The sequence below is a fragment of the Vulpes lagopus genome, chromosome 1 (assembly GCF_018345385.1).
Source record: "Vulpes lagopus strain Blue_001 chromosome 1, ASM1834538v1, whole genome shotgun sequence".
In the NCBI taxonomy this organism is placed as follows: domain Eukaryota; kingdom Metazoa; phylum Chordata; class Mammalia; order Carnivora; family Canidae; genus Vulpes; species Vulpes lagopus.
In genome coordinates this window covers 142,202,969-142,229,087 of record NC_054824.1, presented here as the reverse complement: position 1 = coordinate 142,229,087, position 26,119 = coordinate 142,202,969, and positions in this window count along the sequence as shown.

Genomic DNA, 26,119 nt, shown 5'->3' with positions numbered 1-26,119 from the left:
TCCCCAACAATTAGCTCAGAGCCAATGAAAAATCTAAAAAGTATAGATGTGTCTTGTTCCATCCAGTCACTGTTACCTTGACAAAAGGCTCTGGATCTCTTTGAAGATAGCCAGGCGTTGGATTTACAGTATATACTTGTGGTGTAATTGCAGATCCTTCTCCAAAGGTGTCTAGGCTCTGGGTCTATGGCTCAAGTTTAGGAACTGGATGAGAAGCAGTGGTTCCCCACACTAGGTGACTCAAAAAAGGCTTTTGTTCCTTAGGCCCAGTGTTTGTTGTTTGTTCTGATTACATGAACCAAGAAAGTTCTTAGAAACTATCCATCTATTTCAGTGCAAAAGACTTCACAGTCATTTAGCCATCCCAAAGGTAGCTACGGGCGTAGGCTGGTTTAATTAGCACACTGGCCTGCTGCCTCTTATGGAAGTTTGTATTGTTAGACCCTATTCACCTGTGCATCCAAGAGCCACCCTCCACATCTTCCTTGTCAATGGAAACAAAGCGTGTAACGGTGTGATAATGTGCTCTACTAAAAGTTCTCACCCTACTAAATCCTCTTGCAGTTGGGTGGCAAGTACATGACTTAGAATCTGACAAAGCAGACAGATGTGTGTGAAAATTGGATTTGGAAGGAAGCAAAATGAAGAGGAAGCCAAATGCAGTGGAATTGACATCTGGTAAGTACACGGTGAAGACAGCCAGAGATTACCAGTGCTGAGGGGCAGTGCTGTTGCTAAGGCTGCCCAGAGCCCCAGGATCTGCTCTTTAGCCACACCCCTGCCCAGTGTAACCTGGATGGTACATAATACCCTTTTATAAAATCCCTTTCTGCTTAAGCCAGCCCACATGGATTCTGTTGCAATTAAAAACATTAAATAATACATGTACCACCTTGCCTCTAGAGGTTTTTAAAGTGTCACTCCTTGGTCTCTTCCCCAGGGGATTCTAGTATTCCCCAAGGAAATCAAGGATCTCATTTCAGTTACAGTACTCTCTCAACATAAAGATAAGAGCCATTACGGCTCTCTTCAAAGATGTGAGTAATCATGGTCATTCTTAGTGACCTGGCAATATCTTCTGGCCCCTCTTAGGGAATACAGTGGGCACAGTGAGCAAGTTGCATATGATAAGTCCATCTACCTACTTTTTATCTACCTAATTTTTTTAGTCTTTACATTATATCAGATTTTTCTGGTGTCTTATTTTCATTCCTACAAGTCATTGTTGAGTACAGGTTTCAGTAAGTCATCTAAGAAAATAATTACAAGTCCCAAATACTTGAGTTAACATGTTGAGTCAAACATCTTTGCTAAGTACATCCATATCCATAAAATCAGTCTGATCTAAAACTATATTCCTGGGGATCCCTGGGGGGCTCAGTGGTTTGGCGCCTGCCTTTGGCCCAGGGCACGATGCTGGGGTCCCGTTATCGAGTCCCGCATCAGGCTCCTGGCATGGAGCCTGCTTCTCCCTCTGCCTGTGTCTCTGCCTCTCTCTCTCTCTCTCTCTTTCTCTGTGTGTGTGTGTGTGTGTGTGTATCTATCAAAAATAAATAAATAAAATTTTTAAAAAATAAAAAATAAATAAAACTATATTCCTCTAGAATGGAAAGCCAGTTTAGATGCTGGTCACCCAAATGAATGACACTTGTTCCATATAGCCACTAATATTGGTTCTCAAAGTGTTCTCTAAGAAGCTCTAGGGGTTCTCAGGACACCTGTAGGAGCAAGAAAATGCAAGGCTCTGGGCACCATACTCCACTTCAAAACTGTTAATTTCTGGCCTGCTGTATGCCGCTGATACTGTTTAGATATGAAATGCTGGCACCTGCCTGGACAAGTGCTGCTCTCCCCTTGGACTGCAGAGAGGACCTGAAAGTCTAGAACATTCCATGGTCAGGCCTACCATAGCCTGTACCAGTGTAGGCTCTCTATCTCCCTTTTATACTGTGTTCCCTTCCCTCTGCCTGGGGCCTGAAGTTCTAGGAAGCATGGAGTCTCCTTTCCTTTGACAGTCCAACATTACTGCTCAATAAAGGAGCCTCTTTGGTGCCTTCAGATCCCTCCATGGAAGCAAACACTTGTCTGCTTTCTCATGGGCCACCCCAGTTGCAGGATGCTATCGAGGTCACAGGGCCTTGAGCCTCGGAGTTGTCCCAGTCCTAAAAAGAGGTGGCCAGGTGTCTGGAAGGGTAATCAGTAGGCATGAAGAGCATCATCTCCTTGTTTCCCTTTATCTGGAGGCAGAATAAGTAGGATAAAGCAGAACCACTGGCAAATATAAGAAAAAATAGGTGAAGTAACAATACAAGTCACATACCTATAAAATATCACATATCCTTCTTCCCAAGTATATCCATGTCTATTATTCCATTTATGGGCAGAGTTGCCTAAGAATATTATTTCCATTTGATGGGTGGCAAAAGTGGGACAAATATTAAGACCATGGGCTGAGCTGAAGCCAGAACCAAGACCTCTAAGTTCTTCCTCAACAGTTCTCCCCCTGAGTCCCTCTGACTCGGAGTCTCCAACCACCTATAGGAGAGAAGGCCACCCCTCCATTCCCCATACAGGGATGCACCAGGTCCAATCCTGGGAAAGATGCCATCAAACTTGGTTTCTAAGAGTGATTCTTCACTGGACAAAGAAGCCCTTCCCTTTCATTCAAGGGACTCCATTCATTCCTCAGAACAAAGTAGAGTCCATTGTCTCCCACAAGGAAACATCTTCAAAGGGACACAAATACAGCACCGAGGAATCTGTTTGCTGAGCCAAGAGGGCCCACCACTCCACTTCCTAGAGGGTTCTCTGCACCTGGGTTTGAATGAAGTGGGTAAATAAAGACTTCATTGGTTCTGCGTTAAAATCCAGTCAAGGACGACGTCAATCTTCTGAAATCACTGGGGAGTGAGAAATGGGTTAATGATCACTAGGGAGTCCCACCCACAAAAGTTGGAGTCTTTAACTAAATCCTCTTCTAGGAGGACATAATGCAACATCATTAAACTGGCCCGTGACGAGCATTTCCCTTGCAAACGCACCAGCCCAGCTTCATCTGCCTTCAATCTGCTGTGGACTCAGGCTCTGGCTTCTTAAGTGGGCTCAACTGTATTACAGGCTTCTGTGGTGATGTGGGACTGCAGCGAGCTCCATTTTATGTTCTTAAATATTCATAAGGAGCTTTGCAACATTAATATCTTAGATGGCTTACAAGAACACTTAAATACTGGGTCTTCACTCCCCTCCCTTCTCCCCAAAAGTCCCAGCCTGTTCTAATTTGTGTAATGCATTGGGCCATTTTAATAATTGTCCAGGGATTTATTTGGTGGCTCTGCTGCCCCATCGCAGAGGGTGTAATTACGACCCCAGCTTCTCTTATCAGGCGCTAATCCGGCTTGTTTCACTAGCAGAGAAGCCAAGATTGGAAAGGGCAAATGCAGGACAGGGCTAATGCACAGGAATTAAGTTATGGGCCTTAGCTTTCCCTTAACCTTCCCGCTCCTCCTGCAGCTTTGCTGCTGCTGAATGCGGAATGAGCAGCCGCCGTGGTGTCTAGAGGATGTTTTTAATTAAAGAGTGAGTTTTAGCAAAAGGAGCAAATTCAAGAATGGGAGACCAGGGCCATCAATGAGTACCCAAACAATGAACTTTCAGCACATGCCACTCAGAGACCAGAGGCTCAGAGATGTGTCCTATCCTAAGGTGGTTTGAAACTCTGTTGTTATGGTTTTGCATAAAAGCAAAACAGGGTAGATGCTGCTGGTTATAACTGGGGAACAGGGTGGATGGGTTCAGAGTATCTTAGAGCTCACTGAAATTTTCTGATATGGTTCCAACACCAGGAACTCAGGAGATAGTGCAATGCAACTACTCTAAATCTGGACACTTCAGACACAGTGGGCTGCTTGAGAGCATGCATGGCATTACTATACTTAGGGTCGGGTAATCTTACATCACTGATATTGCCAGATCCCCTCTTATAAGCTCAGGGCAAGAAAGATGAGAGGAGATGAGGTGGCAATAGTAAAGACATGCAGAATCCATGTCAATGCACAAAAAAAAAAAAAAAAATCTGAGCACCAGCAGGCTGGGTCAGACCCATAAAGCTTAGAGGACTCCAATTCTGAGTAATTCCAATAAGGAAATAAGCCAACACACATGAAAGAGTATTAAACCCCTTAGAGGTGAACATATAAACACATGCAAATTAATACAAAGATGATTAAGAATATCCATGCTCTAGGAATAAGCCTGTTGCTACCAACCACCATCCTTTTGAGGCAACACTTGTATAGTTCTAAGTCAAGTTCAAAAGCTGGTAAAATTGTGTTCTGGCTTGGAGCCATGGGACAAGCCTAAGCCCCATCTTTCTCATCCCTCTCTGCTCCCACCCCTTCCTTCACACATGCCTTCCCACATGGCCATTCTCTGGCTAGCAGCACTTGCCCACAGAGGCAACCATATGGACCCATTTGATGTCCTGGAAAAGTCTTGTAAACCAGGTTCCTGTAGTTCTTTCCATAAGGGTGCTAGTAGGGGAAGGCTTCAGGGGAGAGATGAGCATTGAACTGGACAAGGCTGGGCTAGTGAGGAGCATTCAAAAAAATCAAGTCATCCTCTGGGATGATTAATTGGTTTGCCTATTGATAAGTCTCTTCTACCAGGAAGAGGTAGGAAATTGGACTGGAAAGAAAGACTGAGGCCAGAACAGCATACTTAGATGATGGGGTAGCCAGCTTATGAAACTCAAGCTGGGTTTCTGGAGTGACCTAGTACCTTTTGTTCAAAAGCGATGAAGTAGTACAAAAACTGAATAGTTTATCTGTCCTTGCTTCCACTACCTGCCCTCTTCTTTCTAGGAGACATCATTTGAACAGCACGGAATAGCCACCCTCCTCCATCTTAAACTGTTCAGCCACCCATACTTGGGAATAAGAAGGTCTCTCTACATAAAGCATGAATTGTCATGCATTTTTTTTTACTCACTCACATTCTTCCCTTTGAGCTCCTAAGGCACAGCAAGACACCTCCATTCAGAGGAGAAAGCAATTTCTCCTCTCCCACCACACCCCACTTCCATAGGATGACCTCACCCTCCACACACACAGGTGTGTTAGCCCCTCATCAGGCTTGCTGACATGATGAACTCTTCCAGGACATTGGGTCTTCTAGAACAGGTGGGATCAGATCCTTCTCAAGGAGTCTAGTAAAGGCCACGTGGTGCTAAAAGCCAGAAGTCCTACTCACCATTACTTGCATGATCTTGAACAAACAGCTTCCCAACTTGGGCCTCAGTTTCCTCACCTACAAAATGAAGGAGTGAATCCTGACGATCTCTAAGCTATCTTTGGGATCTAAGACCTCACACATCTCTTTTTACAATAAAAGCACTTTGTTGAAACATGGTGTTATCCGGTGGACAAATTCCCCACACAGACTACAAAGATGGCTTCATAACCAAGGGCTCAGTGACATTTAATTAATAACAGCATTAATCTCCATATAATTCACAAAAGATTCTTAAATAGAAGGGAAGGTCAATTACTCCCAAAACCGTCTCGCACAAGCTCCTTGATCCAAGCACCAGGATCACAGAATTTCCTTGTCAGAACATGATTTACAACACTCAGAAGAGTTACATGAATTTCCATAATATCAGCAAATGTCCCAGACATCAGATTCCATGAGCACGGGAGTGGGGGGTAGGTAGAGAACAGATTCTAGGGATTGTGGGTGATGAGGCTCTCCTAACTTCAGGGCATTAAAGCTAAATTTGACTAATCATGAGTGGTTCTTCCTCTGCTGAGCACCTGAGCGCTAATTACATGCCTGGTTAATTCAGTAATGCACACACATTGCTGCGCGAACCCAGCTCTCTCCTTTCCTCCACCTCACGAGATTAATGGGGGGAGAAGAAGGCTGTTACAAACCTGTTGGTGTGGTTGTTCTTTACAACTCTTATGATGATGACCAAAAATGATCTGAACCACCTTCCCCACCACTGCTCAGGCACATGCATGGTCATCACTTAGCACATGGCATCTCTCCTCCAACCACCAGGCACATGGGGCAACAGAGGGATGGTGGGCTTGAGAGGGAAACTTGGGCAAAGATGCCATTCTCAGCAGAACTTTTATCATAAATTCCCCCACAGTGTCCTGCTGTCGCACATTTATTAGTAACTGTTTCCAGATGGCCATCATGGGGTGCTGGTTTCCAGGATCATTGAAAGCTTTCTTGTTCCCCCATTCTACACCCCTTCAGATGCAGCTTCGTTCTATCCTGTGAGGATTGAATCAGGTGTGCATTCCAGGGTCACAGCTGCCCTCGGTTCAAGATCCTGAGATTTCAAGGTCTCTGGAGCCCAAAGCAGAGCAGAGATTCAAGAAGAGAAAAGCGTGGATGGTGTCGGAATGACGTTTGCCAAATGAAACAAAGGGGAAGTCTGGGGTCTCCTAGACATTTAGACAACTTAATCCTACTGCCCTTGCCAACATCAGGGCAGAACAGGAGAGACAGTCCATTCGGCCCCACATGCCACTGGCTGCCCTTCTGTGCTCTTTTCCCCAGCAAAATTTGCCTTGGTGCTTATAGCCCTGTTTCATCTTTTTTAATGCTTATAGAGGAATGGGGAGCACATCAGGTCATTTAGCCCAGGTCTGGCCTCCTAGGAGCATTCCCAGCTCCTGCCCTCACTCCCCCTCAGGAAGGACCCTCAGTTCTGGCCTCCCGGGGTGTGATCTGCTCACTCCAGGCCTGGCTGGGCTTCCATGGAATGGAAGGAACCCCAGCAACAGGCTGTCCGCCCATGTTCAGTTCAATAACCATTTTGTGAGCATCTCCCTTGAGGATGCCATTTAATGAGCACGCCAGGGATGCCAAGGTAAAAAAAAAAAAAAAAAGACAGGTTCTTGCTTTCAGGGAACTTGCAGTCAAGCAAGGAGTAGAACAAACCTCTCGCTATGTGTGCTGATCGTGTACATCCAGGCACATGGCCCTGTGGGGCTGCGGAGGATAGAGCTTCCCTGCTGAAGAGAGGGGTGCTCACAAACACTGCTCTAACAGCAAGGAGATGGGAAGGAAGGGCTGTGAGAGACCGACAGAGTAGACCTGTGACAGCAGGAAGGACCAACAAACAGCACATGCAAATGTAAGGTGATTTGAAAATGGCAGAGACCATGGTAAAGACAATTCCTGGGGTGACTCTTCTCCTATCTCGCCCCTCCTTCCCTCTCCTTCTCCTCTTTCCCACCTCCCTCCCTCTTCCTTCGCCAGTTCCCAGGAGAGTGTCCTCAGAGGCCGGTGGCCCATGCTTACCCTCAGGGAACCCTCAAGGTCCCCCAGCAACCCTGTCCACACCACGGCATAAAAGATAGCCAGCCTGTGGCTTCTCCACTTCTTGGTGTGACATCTCTCAGGACCACTTATCACCAGTAAACCAGGGACCTGCAGAGTATATTTTCATCTTAAAAGAAAGAGAATGTGATGCCTAATAAAATGGTGGTGGGATTTCCAGCATCAAGAACAAACCCTCCCGAGAGAGAGCAATTCTGGAGGGAGACACACCTTCCTTGTCCTTCAAATAATAGGGAGGCTGGACCATGCAAGTGTCCTGAATTGGGCAGACAAGAGCATCTCATTACATCAAAAGATCTCAAGGCCTTTTAAGAGCAAATTCCTCTCAAGAGGGAGCATGAAAGCTCTGGGATCTAGCATCTCTTGCCTTCAGGATCCATGGGCCATTTGGTCATAAGGCAGCAACTCTTAGAAGGCAGAGCTAAGTTCCTGATCCAGTTCATTTGGGAGCCAGGCTGCTCCCCCATGCCCTCCTGGTGTCAGAGGGAGATTGGAACGCACATGGTCTCTGGGCCAATTGTCCCATTACCCTACATCCACACCCCTCTTCCCAAACCGTAGCACCTCAGTTTTAAAAAGGGAACCTGGGAAATAACCTCCAGCTCCAGCTGCCAAATCACCCAGTGATCTGGGGATCCCCCACATGGTGGCGAGCTGCGGCCTGAGCCCCTGCACAGACCAGCAGTGAGGTCACATGCCCGCAGTCTGCACCCTCCCCCAAGCTGCCCAGCCCCGGCCAGGCCAGGTGATTAACAGTGCTGGCCAGGCCCATCTCCACTTCCCAGAAAAGCGGAAGCTTTCCACACAAACCACATGCGTGGGGTTCCACCGCTGTTCCCATTGATAACCCAGAGCTTCAGCAACCGCATGGTCTCTAAAAACAAGGCAAGTCATCCCAAGGATGCCTTGATGACATCACGGGCTGCAGCCCAGCCAAGCTTTTACCCTGGCCCACAAGAGAACTGGGTCTGCAGCCAGCCCCCGGCGGCCACTGGGCGGCCCCACGGCCACCCGGCCATAGATCACATCTGTAAGCCCGTGGAGTTCATTATCTCCCTAATGCTGCTTCTTTTGTAGATCATTAGAAAGAAACTTGACCTGACCTGTGAACTCTGAAATTGATTGTTGCCTTGAAACGGTCAACAGCCCATTTTCTAATCGATGCGCGGAATAATTTTATACATATTTAAATTATATATTAACTTTAATGCTTGTTAAATTTATCTACCACTTTCCTCCTTTGCTTCTTTTACATTCGCTCGAACTCAAGAGGGTATATTTACCATTGGGTGGGAGGAAAAGAGGTGTGTGGGGGGATGGGAATCTAGGCTAAGATCAAGTGAAGGAGGAAAGAGGAGTCCCAGGGCTGAGCCGGAGGCCGTGGAGGACTAGGTCCTAAAGCTAGGGCATGTGAGGAGGAAAGTCCATGTGTGTCTGGGAAAACATGTGTGTGGATGTGTAGATGTGAAAGTGTGTATGTATATGTGTGTATATATGACAGAGTGATGTGTGTGTGTGAAATTCTATGTGTTTCTGGAAATAGATGTGTACATGAGTGTGTCTGAGAATATATGTGTACAGAGTGATGTGTGAGTGTGTGTATGTGTGCCAGAGTGCATATGTATGCAGAAATACAAACGTGTGTTGGTGGGTTGGTGGGTATGTATGAGAGGGAGCGTGTGTATGGGTGTGAGAGAGTAACATGTATGTACGTGTGTGAGAGTATGTGCGTATCTGGGAAAGTGTGTGTGTGAGTATGTGTGTATTTTCTCTTCTGTGCACTCTCCCCCAACTTGTCCAGTGGTCTAGACACTTTGCCGAACTCCTAGTACTGAGAAATTAGGAAGAATTTTTCCTCCTACTATACATTAAGGAGCTATTGATACAGGGGTTTTGTCTGAAAACGGCAAACTCGGGCTACTACAGTTATCCTCAGTGTGGACTGAAATTTTTAGTACAGAGCAGGGTCCCCAAAGTGCTCAACTATTTACAGAGGCCAGAACTGCTAATGGTCTCTAAAGCAGAGGTTCTTAACCGAGTGCTCATCAAGCCCGAGACCTCTGTGGATCAATGAAGCCCTTGAATCTGAAGAAAGCACCAGTGTCTGTGTGCACGTGTGTGCGTGCACAGGCGTGTGTTTCCAGGGAGAGACGTGTCACATCCACTAGACTTTCAAAAGGTTTACGACTATGAGCTGCAGATCAGATGACACGTTACACTTGTAGGGGCAAGGATTGCTTTCTCCATCCCCCCTGCATCTAGTACCTCCACACACAGCCCCAGAACCCCTGCCCCTGCTTCTCTCTGGGGCAAGACTCACCATGGGTCTCTAGCCTTAAGCCAGGAACACCTGCTTGAGAGCTGCTCGTACCCGGAGCAGAGGACCAAGTGGATAGCTTTCAAGGTCAGAGTCCAAATCAGTTTGCTTCATGCTGTTCTTCGTGATCCCAACCTTCCAGAGTTCGGACACTTGCAACATTTACATTCTCTGCCTGCTCCTGTAGATGAGGTGTCAACAGATAAGCCAACCTTCTAGAAACAATCTTTAAAGTATTCATAGCCTTCATCTCAGCTATTTTACTTCCAAGACTCTATCCTAGGGAAATAGTCAAACTGCAAACAAAGGTTTGTGCACAGAGATGTCCCTCAGAGTATTAACACCAAAGCAAATGACTAGAAACAACCTACCGCCCAGCACTAGGAGAAGAGCCAAATCAATGCGGAGCATTCACGTGAAGGATTGCTCTCCAGCAAGTAAAAAGCATATTTACACTTACAAATCATATAACTGAATTAACTACCAATGATTTTAATTGCCCATCCTCTCTGTTTCTAAATATGTTTAATAGAAGTTTTAATGACATGGGAAAATGCCTACAATACAATTATACAGTAAAACCACAATATGGTGGGTCTTCAAAATTTGTTCAATGCATACAGAAAACAACTGGAGATGGAAATCCAAAAACATACTAACGATTCTCTGAAGTAGAGTGATTCTTCTGGCCTTTCTATACATTTTTGTACTTTCTACGTTTCTGTTATTAGCATGCATTAATTTAATTTTTTTAAAAAGCTAAGTTAAAGAAAAATCTCTACTTTCCAAAACATCCACCACAAGAGTCATCCCTAACACCAGACCCCAAACTCACAGACTTCAAATTCCTATCTCCCTCCTTGGGAGCACTACAGCTAAGCTGGAATGCCCCACCAAGATTTGCATTCCCCCTTGGTAGTCCTTGAAATAAAATCAAAACGGTACTTACCTCTTCAATTCCTTCACCCTTCCCCTTCCTTCGTGAACTCCCAGAATCCTTCCTTGAGCAATCTGTTTCAACTTATTTCCCCTTCCCTGGTTATTCTCGATAGCCTGATCCCTCATCGATACATAAATGCCCAACTTAGATGAGAGAACACTGGGTCGTCTCTATGAAAACAGAAGGTGGGGGCGGGTGGGGGCAGACATGGGCAGGGAAAGGAAAAAGGAAGTAGGTGAGAAAGAAGACGAGCTTTGCTGTGCAGGTTGCTATCTACTTCCCCGGGGGAAGATCAAGGTCACCTAGTGTGAACCGCCTTGACTCCTTCCCTCTGCCTCAGAGACTCTCGGCATCATTATCATCCATCCTTTCAGCCCCCGTCCTGTCTCAAAGGAAGACGTATTTTCTTACTTTGCCAAGGTGCACCCCTCCACCTGGACTATTGATCCCATGCCTTCCCATCTCTTCCAGACCATTACTAGATCAATCATCCCCGGCTCTCCAGGGTCGGTGATCTCCCCTCCCTAGTGGCTCGCCCTCCTTCTGCAGAGTCAGGCTGCAAGGATTTGAATCCCTCCCTCACCACTGAGTAGCTAGGCAAGCCACTTTTCCTGTTGGTGCCTCTATTTGCATGGCTGAGAATTGGAATAATAATAGCACCTGCTTCATCCAGCTCTGGAATGAGATGAGACACTCCCTACAAAACACTCAGAGTAGGTGTGTCACGCAGCAAATGTGAGCTGCTCTGTTACTGTTATGGTCCTCAAGCATGCTCGGTGGGCCCCGTTTGGGAAAATGCCATTCTCAGCACCTTCTCCATCATTCTAACGCCACGAATCACTCCTTCTCATCAGGGGAAAATCTTTCACTGCCCAGAATTTCTCTGCTTCTATCAGACCTCAGTAGTTTGTCATTTGGATGCTGTCTCCCCCCGCCCCGACCCCCACTCATAAAGATGCTCTCACTGGCATCACCAGTTGCACCCTTAGCCCCCAGGACTTCCCTCAGCCTTCACTTTCCTCAATCCCCATCCTGATGCAAACACCTCACTTCTCCAAACTTTGACCTCCTTGGCTTCCTACCAGCGCCCAGCTTTTGGTTCTGTGTCCCCCTCTCCACACCCTTCTGTGCCTCTTCCTCTACCAGCAACTCCTTGTGTATTTGCTCCTTAGATGGAAGCTCATCCCCCGAGGATCTGAAGGAGGCCCCTCCTTCTCCCACTCATCTCCTTTTCCCTAGTGACCCTGTGGTCCCCTCTTCCTCTCGTTAGCTCATCACAGGTAAAAACAGGTAATAATGTCAATCCTGTTGAGCTGTGGGGAGTCCTGTGGCCAATTATTACTTTCCTCCTCTTTTCCCTGTCTTGGCCTCAGTTTCTCTATCTGTGAGATGGGGGCGGCAGCAGAGAGGATTTATAAGCTTCTCTGAGCAGCTCCTTTGAAAGGATTTGGCCCCAGTCCTCTGCCTCACTTAGGAAGTGACTCCTGATGAGATTTTACAGGTCAATAAACAATACTCCTCTCCCCAGACAGATGACTCAGGAGCGCTGAGCCCACCAGAGAGGGAATCAGCTGCATCACTGCCAACCAGAAGATATAGCTTTAGATCTGTGGCAATCACAGCTTGCTAACATTTCATTCCAGAAATTCCACTTCTCCTCTTATTTGAGAGACCAATGTCCCCTCCCCAACATGCAGCAGCTCCACTCCCTGCTTCTGTTCTCAGTGACAAGGTTATATGAGCACATGAGAGAGTCTTGAAGTTTTTCAGCTGGGCTAGGGAGATAAGAGAGTTTGGCTTGAAAGAGTCCTCCTGAATCCCTCGCCTAATTTCTGAAAGCCACATGGGTGGTAGCAAGGAACACCTATTGCTCAAGCAACCCCCAAAAGGTGGAGCACCCAGAGACTGAAGGTGCCCCATCAGAGCAGATGGTTACGCTGTAGGATCCTGGTCCAGAAGCCCAGGGTAATAGTAGTTCATATTTACGAGGCCCTGTTCTTGATGCTTTGTACGTATGAGTTCATTTAATATTTACAATAGTCTTATAGGTAATTACAGGTAAGAGGTAATAGTCTTAAAGGTAGTTACAATTATTAACCCCATTAAAAAAAAATTATTAACCCCATTTTGGGGATGAGGACACTAAGATATGGAGAGGTTACTCATCCCTGATCACACATGAAGCCAGTGCAGATACTGGATACAAAGGCAGGCAGCCCCAGCTCCAGAGCCTCCACCTTGACCACCCTGTACTCCATCACAGGATCTGTCCCTCCAACCTAAGTGGCATAGAACACTTGGAGGCCCCACTCAATGCACTGCTGCCCACATATCAGATGCCCACTGTGTTGGTTAATTTTATATAAACCTGGCTGAGCCATCAGGTGCTTAGACATTTGGTCAAACATCACTCTGGGTGCATCTGTGAAGGTGTTTCTGGGTGAGGTCAGCACTGGTATCAGTGGACTGAGTAGAACAGATTACCCTCCCCAACATAGGTAGACTTCATCCCAACAGTTGAAGAACTGAATGGAACAAAAAGCCTGAGAAACAGGGGACTCCTCCTGGCTTACCGCCTGGTCTTTGAACTCAGAACGAACCACCAGCACTTCTTGGGTCTCAAGCCTGCCAGCTTCCAGACTAGAACTTAAAACACCTTTGGCTCCCCTGGTTCTTAGGCCTTCGGAACTCAGACTGGAACTACATCAAGCACTCTTCGGGGTCTCCAGCTTGCCCACTGCATGTCTTGGGATTTGTCGGCCTCCATGATCATGTGAAACAATTCTTGATGGTAATAAATCTCCTTCTATAATATTTGTACATCCTGTTGGTTCCTTTCTCTGGAGAATTGGAACACATCCATATCAGCTCAAATTTCCCAGTTTACTTTTATCCACCTAGTGATGCTACGATGAGACTCCCACCATAGCTGCCCTGGTGCTGAGCATCGGAGCATCAGAGCATTGAAGCACGGGGACAGGTCAGCAAAGGCCACTGACCATGGAAGGGGAGGAGAAGTAGAGAAAGCCACCAAGAAGAGGTGCCTGGGGGATGGGAGGGAAGGAGGCAGTGGGGTTGGCAGTGGAGAACAAGAGAGGGTGCACTAAGCTTGACAAGCTGAAGGAATCCTGGTAGCGAGAGGGGAAGGGTGAATGGGAAGAGCCCCTCACCCCGTATGACCTCCACAAAGGATGTCAGTCCTGCTTGCATGTAATGTGCCCCCCAGCTGTCGTTCCTTGACCCCCCTGCTAGCAGTGAAATCTCTGAGGAGAAGCCCAGCCTGGCACCTGGCATGGGTAGGGGTCCGAGAGCAGTAGATTTGGGAGAGGGCCTGTCTATCGTTCTGATACCAGATCAGAAAGTCGCTCTGCTTATTGTGTGACCCAGTTCTGCTTGAAGAAGGAAGGAAAAGCCACAGAGGGAGAATGAGGACAAGAGGTGGGAAATGTTTCTGGAGAGCAGTAGCGGGAATCCTCACTCAAGGGCGTGGAACATCATGGGGGACCAGGGCTCTGGAGCGTCAAGGCCAGATTCAGATTCCAACTGCATCTCCGACTAGCTGTGTGGCCTCAGGCAAATTTCTTAACTTCTCCATTCCTCAGTTTGTTTCCTCCTCTGCAAAATAAGGGTGACAATAGCACACACCTCAGAGAGCTGTCAGGAGAATTAACAAATTAATCCAAGTAAAGTGCCTAGAACCCTGCCTGGCACAGAGCAGGCTATAAGTATGCTTGATCACCACCACCACCAATCGTCATTTTGCGCCCATCAAGGTGCCTCCAATTTGTTTTGTAACTAATCTGAACTATAGAAGTCCTTTCTTGAGGTTTGACCGTGGGGACTCGGACTCTTGTGGATGTTACAGATCTGTCACCTGATTCTGACCCTCAAAGGACAGAGGAGACCCGAATGAGGACTGTAACACAACGTGTTACAACGTGTTTTCGGAAATCGCTGATGTCCCAAAACAAAGCTCCACAGATCAAGAACCAGAGAAGAGAGATACTAAGTCACCAAAAACATTCAGCTTCATTCAAGGTGGTGGGGGAGGATTATTTGTTTTTGCAAATATTAAACTTTCCAATTTTCTTATAACAGTGGTGGCTTCATCAGAAAGCTGGAATTGGATGCCCAGATTATTATGAGACAGGCTGTGGCTTAATCTTCTCGATGTTTTTATATTTGAGAATAAAGAGGCATTTGGCACTTATCTAAAATTACAACAGCGGAGAAGGGAAAAAGCCCTCGCAGGTACATGGCTGTGATCTGCATATTTACATGCTTTTGAGTTCATTATGGAATCACAGAATCAGGGCATCTCACAACTACAAGGAGCTTCAGTGCCACTCTCTTCCAGCCCCTTCCTTTAACATCTAGGGAAACTGAGGCCCAGAAGGAGGATAGTAATTATCCAGCGTGGCTCTACTAGTTAGTGACATGCTTTCTGTGTAGAAAGCTCTGAAATGAAACTTCCATCAGGCAGGGAGAAGGTCCACTTCCTATTTTAACAACAAGATGCCTTCCGCCTTCCCTGTCTGGTCAAGAAGGGGCCTTGTGCCCCTCACTTAGAGCCTCTTCCTAATTTGGCTCAGTCCGATCTTACCATCCCTGCATTGGCCTTCATGACCAATCTCCCCTGCAACCTGCATGGCTCCCACATTCCCAACTCCCCCACTATCAGGAATGCCTTCCTTCGTCTACCCAGCTGATTTTTCCCCTGAAACCAAGTGGGAGGCCGCTGAAGTTTTTCTTGCAACCACCAGGGCCACAGGAGCACTATCAACCCCTGAACTCGGAGCAAGTTTAATGTGTGCAGCCTCAAAGCTGAGAGGCTTGTGAGGAGAAGCACAGGGCAGCTTGACCACTCGGCCTCCGTCCCTGCTCTGCCTCCTGACCTCAGGCCAGTTCCTTCCTTCTGCAAGCTTCGAGTTCCTCTGCTATAAAGATACTTAATGGGGCACCTGGGTGGCTCGGCGGTTGAGCATGTGCCATGATGGGCTCAGGCTGTGATCCCGGGATCCTGGAATTGAGTCCTGCATCCAGCTCCTCACAGGGAGCCTGGTTCTCCCTCTGCCTATGTCTCTGCCTCTCTCTCTGCATGTCTCATGAATAAATAAATAAAATCCTTTCTTTTTTTAAAAAAAAGATGCTTAGCTTGTACAGCTGTTCTGAAATTCAGTAAAACTATAGCATAGTAGGTACTCAGGTAATGGAAACTTCTATTTTAAGATACATGATTTAGTTCACCCATATATAGATGTATATATAGGACACCCTTTTGTCTGGTAGTTGGTTCTAATGCATGTTGGTGTTGTCCTCCCAATTAGATTGAAAGGAAATACAGTCAAATTCTGTGAAAGCAGAAATTGAGTCCCTTTTGTTCCCTAAACTACGCCCAGGGCTTCACATGATGCCTGGCACAAAGTAGGCACTCAGTAAATCTTTGCTGAATGAATGAACAAACTTTCCTTTCATCCCCTGAGGAGTTTAGATCCACAACAATCAAGGTAAGCCTTGTATATGTGGAGTGATGGACTCTTTTCAAAGCATCTTCGAATTGAAAAGATCTGTTTGATAATCAGACAACCCTGAGCTGGAGGAAGATTGGGTACTACTTGTCCCGGCTTAACAGGTAAGGATTTTGGGGTGCCGGCGAGAGGTCTAGAAAGTGCTGGAGCACAGGCTAGGTCCATTTCACAAATCCAGATGGAGTCGGCTCTCAGTCTGCTGCACCCGATAATCGCTTATGAAAGAATTGATTAATTTGGATTCGGATTTTGATCAACTTGGTGAAGCATTTGATGACGGTGTAGAGCTCCCTGGCTTCCAGAAGAAAGACATCTCTGAGAGTGGTGGACGGATAAAGGGACGCCTAGGCAGGGAAGCTGGGGCATTGGGAGGGAAGTGAATTAGAGAAATTCTTCCTTCAGCAAGACAAATTTGTGCAGGGAAACCATGCTTGGCTGGGGAAGCCAATTGGAAAAGAATGATAGAGGGCCGGCTCCTGAGGTTCATCAAAGTCATTTGTTGCAGGTAAGCTCATTTTTCACAGGCCAAGGGGATATTTACCTGGAGTACACCTTTAAGGAATAGCCGACAGATTGAACGGTACAATGCTTTATTATATTTCACACCCTGGTGATTCAATATGATGGAGGCAGAAGGAGGGGGGGATGGTGCTCAGGAGGGAGAGCAAAGAAGAAAGGCAGGAGAAAGAGATATTAAAATGTCCAGCAATAGGGTGTCCTCCTTTTCTAGTGCCTGGGGCAAACTTCAACTGCAGTGGAAGGCCCCAGGAAGTGCACAGCCTGCCATGCTCTATGGATGATGCTGACCAGGGAGTGGATATCTGACATCAGCTGACCTCATGCCTTCCTCCTAATTACTCCTGTATGTCCCGTGGGGCCAATTCACTCATCCACCACTTTTAGAAGGATTTTCACACAATTCTGGGACACCTGAAGACCTGTATCCCAGCCCTGTTCCACCGCTCTCTCAGTTGGGTTTGCTGAGGCAACACATTTGATCTCTGGGCTCATTTCATGACCTAGGAAAGAAAGAATTCCCTAATGGCCTAGGTTCCCTTCCAGCCCTGCCATTCTGCCATTCCAAGCCAGCCCCAGAGATCTACCTTTATCCAAAAACAGTGGGCTTCTCTGAAGCCCTCCTTCACATCCCTGTGACAACCATCAGCCGATGAGTACAGAAGGACCAGCCTTGGTCTGAAGGCTGCCTCTGCTCTGGGCACCAAAGGAAGGAAGGATTCTCTTCTTGACAACCAGCATCACTTAAGGACTCTCAAGAATTCTCAGGCTTAATCTCAGCCCTGTGGTAAACTATATTTTTAGCCCTTTCCACCATTTACAAAGTGTCATAAGTTGGGTGCATATACGTGTTCGTGCAACAACAAGGATTGGGTTTCTGCTGTCCTTGAATTTTCCAAGTCTCTCATGGAGTCCTTCCCATTGGTTTCATCTTCTTACTCAAGATGTCAGCATGAAGTGCCTATTTGTATCTTTGTGCCTTATTCCCCCCAGGAAATCCCCGCTAAGGGCCTTCTCTCTTTACTCATATCAACCTGGTCCATGTGTCAAGTGGCAGGGGTATTCCTTTGGCTTTGTTTGTTGCTCACCTTGCTGCCTGGAGTGAACATCTGATAGCTGGACCTCTAGTGGCCATCTTGGAATGAGGCCACCTTGAGGAGATAAGTCATGAGCTACAGATGGTGGGCCAGAAATCAGAGAAGTATTGGCTCCTTGATGACTGGGAGGCAGAACCATCATACCAGTCTGACAATGCCATTTCTCTCATAAATCCCCCCTCATTTACGCCACAGTCTCTTAGACCTTCTGTTGTGTGTAGCTGAGCCAAATTCTCCATGGGTGCCACAGCCTGGCCTAAGGGTCTGGTCTCTACACTACATTCACCATTCTATACCACGGGGCTTTGCACATAACAGGGAGCATGTGAATATTTGTGGAAGAAAGTGGGAAGGAGGGAGTGAGGAGTGGTTGATTTCCTTCTCCTGGTTCCTTCTCCCACCTCCTCTGTTCCCTGGCCATGGGTGGAAGCTGGATGCTGAGCACCCACAATGGCATGTTCTTGTTCATCACTCTAGGGGTGGGGCGTTTCTGAAGCTTTGGTGGGGGCACCTGAGGCCATTTTGATACAAAGGATTTACTTTGTCCTTAAAGGCGAATTAGTATGAAATTGAGCGTAGAATGTGGCTAAGGCCTTCTGTGATTATCCCTCAAAGCCTCCCCTTCCCCTGATTTCTCCTCCATCTGTGTTATTTGGGACTGGAACCTTTTACCTTCATGTTAGAGCATTGAGGAGACACACTAAATGCTAACTGTGAGCTTGAAGCTATGCTATCAGCAATTTGGCAGTCGTTTAGCAAGGCTAGGAGACGGGAGGCTGGAGTGACATGGAGTTTGGATGAAAAAGAGAAACTCAGAAGCAAAGGGCCAGATGGAAGAAAAGCCAAGGAGAGCCAGGCTGCATGGGGTGTGGGGGACCAGGGCAGCATGGGGACATAGACCTGGACAGTGGGGGGTATGGCCATTCAGCTCAGCCCAATATGCAGTCACTGAGCACCTCCTTCTACCAGGGAAACACAGTCAGCGCTGAGGGGACCCTCCTCCCCTGGAGGAGTTCACAGTCCAGAGGAGGTCACGGATGTTTATGCAAATATGTAAAATATAATACTGAACATCCAAAAAGGTGAATAAATCAAGGCGATGAGAAGGAAACGTGAATTCTGCCCAAGAATAAGAAGGCTTCCCAGAGGAAGTGGCTTAGGGTTTGGGCCTGGCAGGTTGAGGAGACCTCTGGCAAAAGCAAGGGCATGCGTGCTGGCAGGAGTGGGCAAAGGGAGCAGTGGGGCCGTGCAGGGATGTGCTAAGGGAGGAAGTTGTCTCTACCTTCAAAACTGTGTCAATGAAATGGATGAATGTTTTCTGGACACTGGAGAATACCCACAGCTTTATTGTCCAGGAAACGGTTATTGCCCCCACACCCACACAGATGGGCTCAGCGCCCTAACTCAGGTACATGACACTTCCTGGGACTGAGTCCAGCAGTGGAAATAGTTCTGCTGGAACTCAGGTGGCCAGGGAAGTCCACAGGCCAAGTGTGCAGTACACTCCAGACTGTCCCCGGGTGCCACACCTGTGGGATCCGGCTTGCCCTGAAACATCCCTGGACATTCCAGAAACATAGGGTAGATACTGAATGGTTTAATGACATTGGCATCTAAGCCAGTCCCTGGTGAAGAACCCCGAGGATGTCAGAACTCCCACATGCTTTTCTTTCAGCATTGGGGAGCCTTCTAGGACCTGGCTCCTAATGTGACACAGACACACTCACCTCAATTCAGCCTCTTAAAGCTCAGGGCACACTTACAAAGGCAGGAAGCACATACAGGGACTAGTAAGAGAACGCTCTCAGAGGGTATCAGAGAGGGAGTCAATGGGAGCTAGAGTGCCATGGAATAGAAGAGGAGAGCTGTAGGCATGGCCAATCTGGGAATACTTCCTGAAGGAAGCAACTGGGGTCCTTTCTAAAGTCCTGGGGAAATGGGGACTCCTTCATTGGTGGTTATGCGGGTCACCTACACCATGGTAATGCCACATAACACACCATCCCAAAAGGCAGTGGCTCAAAGCAATAATCATCCACTCTCATCCATGCTACTTCAGGGCATTGAGCCAGTCTTGGTTTTGCTGGGCTTTGCTCCAAGCTGCAGGTTGGGTCCAACGCAACTTCCTCTGGGCCTTTGCAGGAACAGCTCGGGGTAGGGGGGGTGGGGGCATGCTCTCCTCAGCAGAAGCACAGGAGGGCACGTTGATGTCATATCTGCTAACAACCCATTGGCCAGAGCAGGTCATATGGCTGAACCCTTCACCGAAGAAGTGAAGTACACGCTGTCCACTATGACACAGCCAAGCCCAACTTCCATAGGGCAGGGCAGTGTGTGTGTGTGTGCACGTGCCTATGTGCGTGTAGGATGCAGGCATGGGTAGGAAGGAAGTGAATTGTTTTTAAGGTCTACTAGAGTGATGGAGAGAAGGGGGGAGATATTCCACCTGGAGAGATCGTGTAAACAAAGGCATGGAAGTGAGTGTGAGCCCAACGTGCAGGGACAGCCAGCACTTGCCACCCAAACCAAAATGACAGATGCACGGGGAGAAACTGGGGATCTACCTGTCTGGAAGCAGAAGGGTCTGGCAAGCCCGCTCACAATCTCTTCCTTGGGACGTTGCCTTGGAGGATCCTTCGCAGAATTAAGGAATTATGAACCGGAAAGGAGAGAGCTCACTCCTGTGGGACCTTCTCCCTGGAAAAATATTACAGCTCACCATGGCCAGCCTCCCCCTGGGGCCTCACCCCTGTGTGAGCAGGGCCTGTCCCACCTTCAGACAGTTTGACTCCAAGCCATTGGGCTCCAAGACTGTCTTTTACACTTTTTTTGTTCAATCTCTGAACAGCAGGAGCCCCATCACCACATGCCGAATAAGCGGTGAGTAGTAGACTGGGCAAAGAGAATCAGGCAGTGGCAGTTCTGGAACAAAAACCTGGGGAAATTGGGGCAGCTGAGCCAGCTGCAATCAAGGCAGCCCCTGTTAATAGGAAACGCAGATGTTATTTAGGGACAGGAGCATGACACTGGGAGGGGAAGGGCACCGGAAGGTGGGTGGAAACTCAGTCTTGTGTGGAAACACAAACTTGAGCAGACACGAAATCGTTGGGAGGCTGTGTACTCCTGAGGGGATGCAGTCCCAGGTAATGACCCCGGGGAAAGCACCTGGAGCAGATCCGCCCACCAGCGGCCACCTGCATAGCCCAGAAAGGTATCCTGTGGGGAGCGGGGAGCCTTGTCAGCCACACGATGAGATGAGGGTCGTCTAGCAGCCCACTCGCCCCATGGTCAGATTTGCCTGGCCTTCTCGTGGGCACCTCCCACTGAAATGAATCCCTTTCTCCTTGCCTCCTCCAGGAAGCCTTCCTGGATAGGGAACACCATAACACTGACTTCATCCCAAATAGAGCACCCAAATTCCCCTATAACCAACTTATCATATTCTCCTTAGCTCATGATTACAGAGTTTTTAAATTGTCAACTGCATATCAGTTTGGTCCATTAATTATAGCAGCAGCCATGGCTTTTCTTTCCTGTAAACCTCTCCTCCAGGGTGGGCACTCTCCTAGTTCTTAGAAAATCTTCTCCAACCGAATGTGGGATAAGTATGGGAGGACGCCGATGCAGATCAAAGACGCACAGAAATTCAGGACCCTCGGGCTGAAGCAAGAGATGGGATGTGCGAGAGGCCGGCTTCGTCAGATGGTGTCTCTCAGCACGCCCGATGCCCCCCTGCGTGGCAGAGCTCCTGGCAACTGGAGGGCAGAGGAACAGGGCTGGCAGTGACCCCCAGGGTCCCACCACCTCTCCTGAACTCTGCCACTTCGCAGCTTCTTTCTGGCCTGTCCCAAACCCTCGAACCCGCGGCCTCCACCTTCCTCCTCTAGAACAGGGATGAGGACAGCTTGCATCTTCAGAAGCTCTGTACTTTCCTTTGATTCTCAGAGGGTGTTCTCAGAATCTTGACCTTTCTCACAGCTCAGTCAGGGTAGAGCAGTCCCAGGGAGGGCCCACAGGAAGGACAGTGCAGCCAGGTCAAGGTAGGGCACCTGGAGGCTGGTGTCTCTTGCTGGTCCACTGGCTAGCATCATTCGTCCTTCCAAGGTCCTGTTCAGACATCGTGTCCTCCAGGAAGCAGTCCCTGGCCCTTAGTCCCTTGTTGATGTCCCCAGAATACCACACAGAGTGGGCTTTATGCACTGGAGGGTTTGGGGGATCGGTTACCAATGGGCCTCCTCCTGGGGACCAGGCCTGGTCCACAACACAGGTGGCAGTCTCCATGTGAATTGACAGCCCTACCCGCAAAGGGCCCTGGGTATGGCCATCACAGGGTCTGTACCCCCCACAACCCAGGTGAGGGAGGCCCCAGGGCTGACCCGAACCTGCCATTTGAGTGAGGACGGGGATGGGAATGTCAGCTGTCTCTAGATGTTGCCAGACACCCCTGGGGCAGAGGGGGCAAAATTGTTGTGGCCATTGTTCTACATCAGGCTCTAAAGCATGATGCCCCTGTTGGTTGACTCCTGGTTGGTTGATTGAGCTTTTTGACAAATGACCCTTTTTGGAGGTTGAGGAAGTCAGAGGCCAATAGAGGCCAATGTGTCAGGGGTCCTGTTGGAAAAGAAGCTGCCAGTGGCCATCCTTTATCCCACCTGAGGCTCTGCCTCTCTTTTGAAGGTTGATTCTGAGATCATGACTTGTTCCACCAAGGATTAACAGAGAGGAGGAGGAGGCCAGAACTGAGCCCACCCCAGACCCCCACACCCCCAGAAATACTCACCTGATGAGCACAGAGCTTCCCACTGTCAATCTGATGAAAGAATGTCTTACTCCTCTGGGAGAAGTGGTTGCACACACTCATGCTCAGACATACACACTCTCACAACTCTCCTACCCACCCACTCCCATTCACTCACACACACCCCCTCCCTGCCCTTTGCCTGGATTGCTGTCAAACAACACCATTGTTACCACCTCCCTGAAGTAGGCAAACCTCTGTTGCCATTGCCAGCTAGAGAAACCAAAGCCCAGAAAGAGGAGAAATCCATTTGAGGCAGAAAACATGCATGGCCAGCCAACAGAAGTGTCCGGATCAAATATCCTACAGTGTGCAGGTCACCACACAGCAGAGGGTGACCCAGGCCCCTGCCTCCCACCCCACCCCTACCCCCACCAATAGTGCCTTGGTTGAGAAACCCCTTGGCAGAGTCCACAAGAGTCAGGAAGCCAGGCCTTTAGCTTCCTGTCTTCCCTCAAGTTGCTTTGCAGAGATTAAGGCCAAGCTACCTCACTTCTCCAGGGTTTGAAATCCATGCTGTCTGGGCTCTCCAGCAACCTTGGTATAGGGACAACCTTGGCTCCTCCCACTTGTCACAAGAGCTGCTACTGCACCCCACCTCCAGCCCTGCACAGGTTGAATGGTCCGGGGACAGGCATGTGAGCAAGCAGGCCAGAGATCTTCCCAGAGACTTTCCATTTGGAACTAGGGACAAACTACGTCCTCTTTTCTGGAGGCCAAGCTATGACATGTGATTTCAGGAGCAGTGGCAGCTGAGTTTCAGTTGATCAGAGGAAGGAGGCTGTCCACGAGACAAAAGCCAATGCTCAGAGAAGGCAAAGTAGAGCCCTGGAGTGTTGGAGCACCAGCCCTAGCAATCCTTGAGGCCCAGCGACTCTCCGGTCTTCCTGACACTTGGTGATAGGAGACAATTGATTTTCCTGTGGCCTGTCCTAGTCTAAACTAGGTTTCCATCACTTGCAAACAACATGCTACTGCCTGATCTCCAACTGCTTTCCCTTCTCCCGTTCCCACCTCCACCGCCCACACTTCCTCAGCCTCCAGAGCAGCTAGGAATCATGAGACCCGTCTGGACAATGAGACAGAAACAGACACCTGCTGGTGACATCTTTTCCTTCTTACCTCGGATGGCTGGTACTCTGGCCAGAGCCGCTGATTGATTTCAGAAGCCACTCTATTTCTTTTTTGGGGGGAAACAAAACAAAACTCTCTTCATTTAAGACACTGTCACAAGGTTTCTGCTTCATTTAGCCACAAGGACCCCAGTTATGCTGGTAAGGGTCTCCTCTAGCAGGAATGGAGGGGCCCAGGGGTTGTTCACACAGGACCCTTCAACCCGGCACTGCCTACCACCTCTGTCAGCCCCTCCACTGATTGTCAAAATCATGACCTCAAAGTTTGGGATGGAAGAACAATATGACTATGGCACCACTCAATGTGGGAAAAAGCCTAGCTGGCTCCAGTCCTCAGGTCAAGTGAGGCAGGTGAAGCGAAGTGTCACAGCACCTGACAAGTGAAATACCCAGTCTGAGTAATCCTCATAAGTCAGAGAAGAAAATAAGGGGTTCAAGTAAAGAGCCCAGGCTACTTGAGGCTTGGGGCCAGGCCTGAGCCAGGGGGCACATTAGCTATTCCTTCCCACTTGGTAAGCCAGGTCCTTGCAGGGTAGGCAGGGCCTTGAGGTCAGGATGCCAGGCCAGAAGTTCCCCCGAAGGGCCCAGTGCCTCTTCTGACTGGTTCTCTAGCTCCACTCAGGGCCAGATGTGTTGATTGGGCCTGTCCCCGTGGGCCTTGCTGGCAACCTGAGGAAGAGGCAGGCAGGAGTCATGCCTAGTCATGAAATTCAGTTCCTGCGTATCTGCAAACCTCGGCCTATAGCATTTTCACAAAACTTCACCAACTGGTAAAGCTGGAAATCACTTTAGTGATTGTCTAGTTTAAACCCCTTATCCAAAAATAAAGAGTCTGTGGTCCAGAGAGGGAAAGAGTCTTGACCCAAGGCACCCAGCACGGGACAACAGAACCACAGCAGGAATTTGCACTTCCTGGCTCCCTCCTTCAGCCATTTGTCACCACAAACCCCTCCCTCTTGTTTATGGAACTGTCCCTTGAGCCCAAAAACTTGTGCTAGAATGGTTATGAGCCTCCTAGTCAAAGGACAATGTGGAAATGTATCTGTTATCTATCGCTGTGGAGTAAATTAGCCCACAACCTAGTGGTTTAAAATGACCAGCACTTACTATCTCAAGGGTCCTGTGGATCTGGTCTCTGGGACCTGCTGAGGTGGGTGGTCCTGGTGCCGGGTCTCTCCTGAGCCCACAGTCAAGATGAAGGCTAAGGCCAGGGGAGGGGATGACAGTAGGGAAGAGAGTGTTTCCTGCACAGAGAGGAGGGGAATAGCAGAGATCCCGGCGACCCAAGGACCACAGAGTTGTGCAAGGCTGACATGAGGCATGGGGGGTGGGGGTGGTGGCCAGAGAAGCTTTAGTCTCTGCACACACTTCTTTCCAGAAGCCTTCCTCAACCCTGCTAGATTCTCACCCGGCTCCCTGGCTCCCTGCACTTCTCTATATTATAAGATTATAATTGTCTCTTAACTTCTCTCTTATTCTGACAATACTATAAGCTCAACAGTATAAAATAATAATAATTAATAATAACAATATAATAGTAATGGGTAACACTTACTGAGCTTTTACCAAGTAAATGCCAGGCCCTGTGCTAAGCAATTGGCATAAGCCGAGGGATAATGTTTTGAGAAAATTTAGTTTTTAGTTTTCCCCATTTGTCTCTCTTGCCCGTGGGTGTCTCTGGTCTTAGAAATCAGGGGAATAGGACCAGCTTAGAATAAAGAAGTCAATAGAGCTGCTGAATGATTTTTTTTTTTAACTCACTGAAGGAATATTTTCTGAAAAATATTTTAAGGAATTAGAAGCTTGATAAAACATGAGGCTTTTTAGGCCAAAAGCCTGACCTTGGGTTCTAACTGTCCCAGGGGCTGGGGGACTTGGTCCCCAGGAGTCACATAAGGGACTCGGAGGAGGAGAATGCCACACATGGCAATCCTCAGCCACGGGTAGAAAGCTGAGCAGCAGGCCAAAGGAGGAACAGCTGAAGCCCAAGAAGAGGAGCCCAGCACCCAAACAGGCACTGAATGTGGGGAGCAGGCTGGATGGTAGAGGCCACAGAAGGCTGAGCTCCCTGGCACCTGCAGGGTGCGGCAGGAACCTTAGCCTGCTGTACACCTCACCTGGCACCTGTGTGTGCAGGTAGCAAAGGTTGGAAGGGTACCGGGCTGCTGGGCCTGAGGGCACCCCACAGCAATGCATGTTGGAGGAGGGGTTTTAAGCACAGGTGCACCGAGCTCCACCAAACAGATGTGGATGGCTGAGGGAGGACGGGGACCCAGAGTGGTGAGGGAGACACAGCTCAGCCTGCCTAGGCCTTGTGACCACAAGACACAGGGGTTGCGATTCATGTAGGGGGTAAGACTGATATCCAGAGATTCCATGGGACAGACCACACTTCAGCCAACGACGAGGCCAGAGGACCCGTTCCAACCTGCCC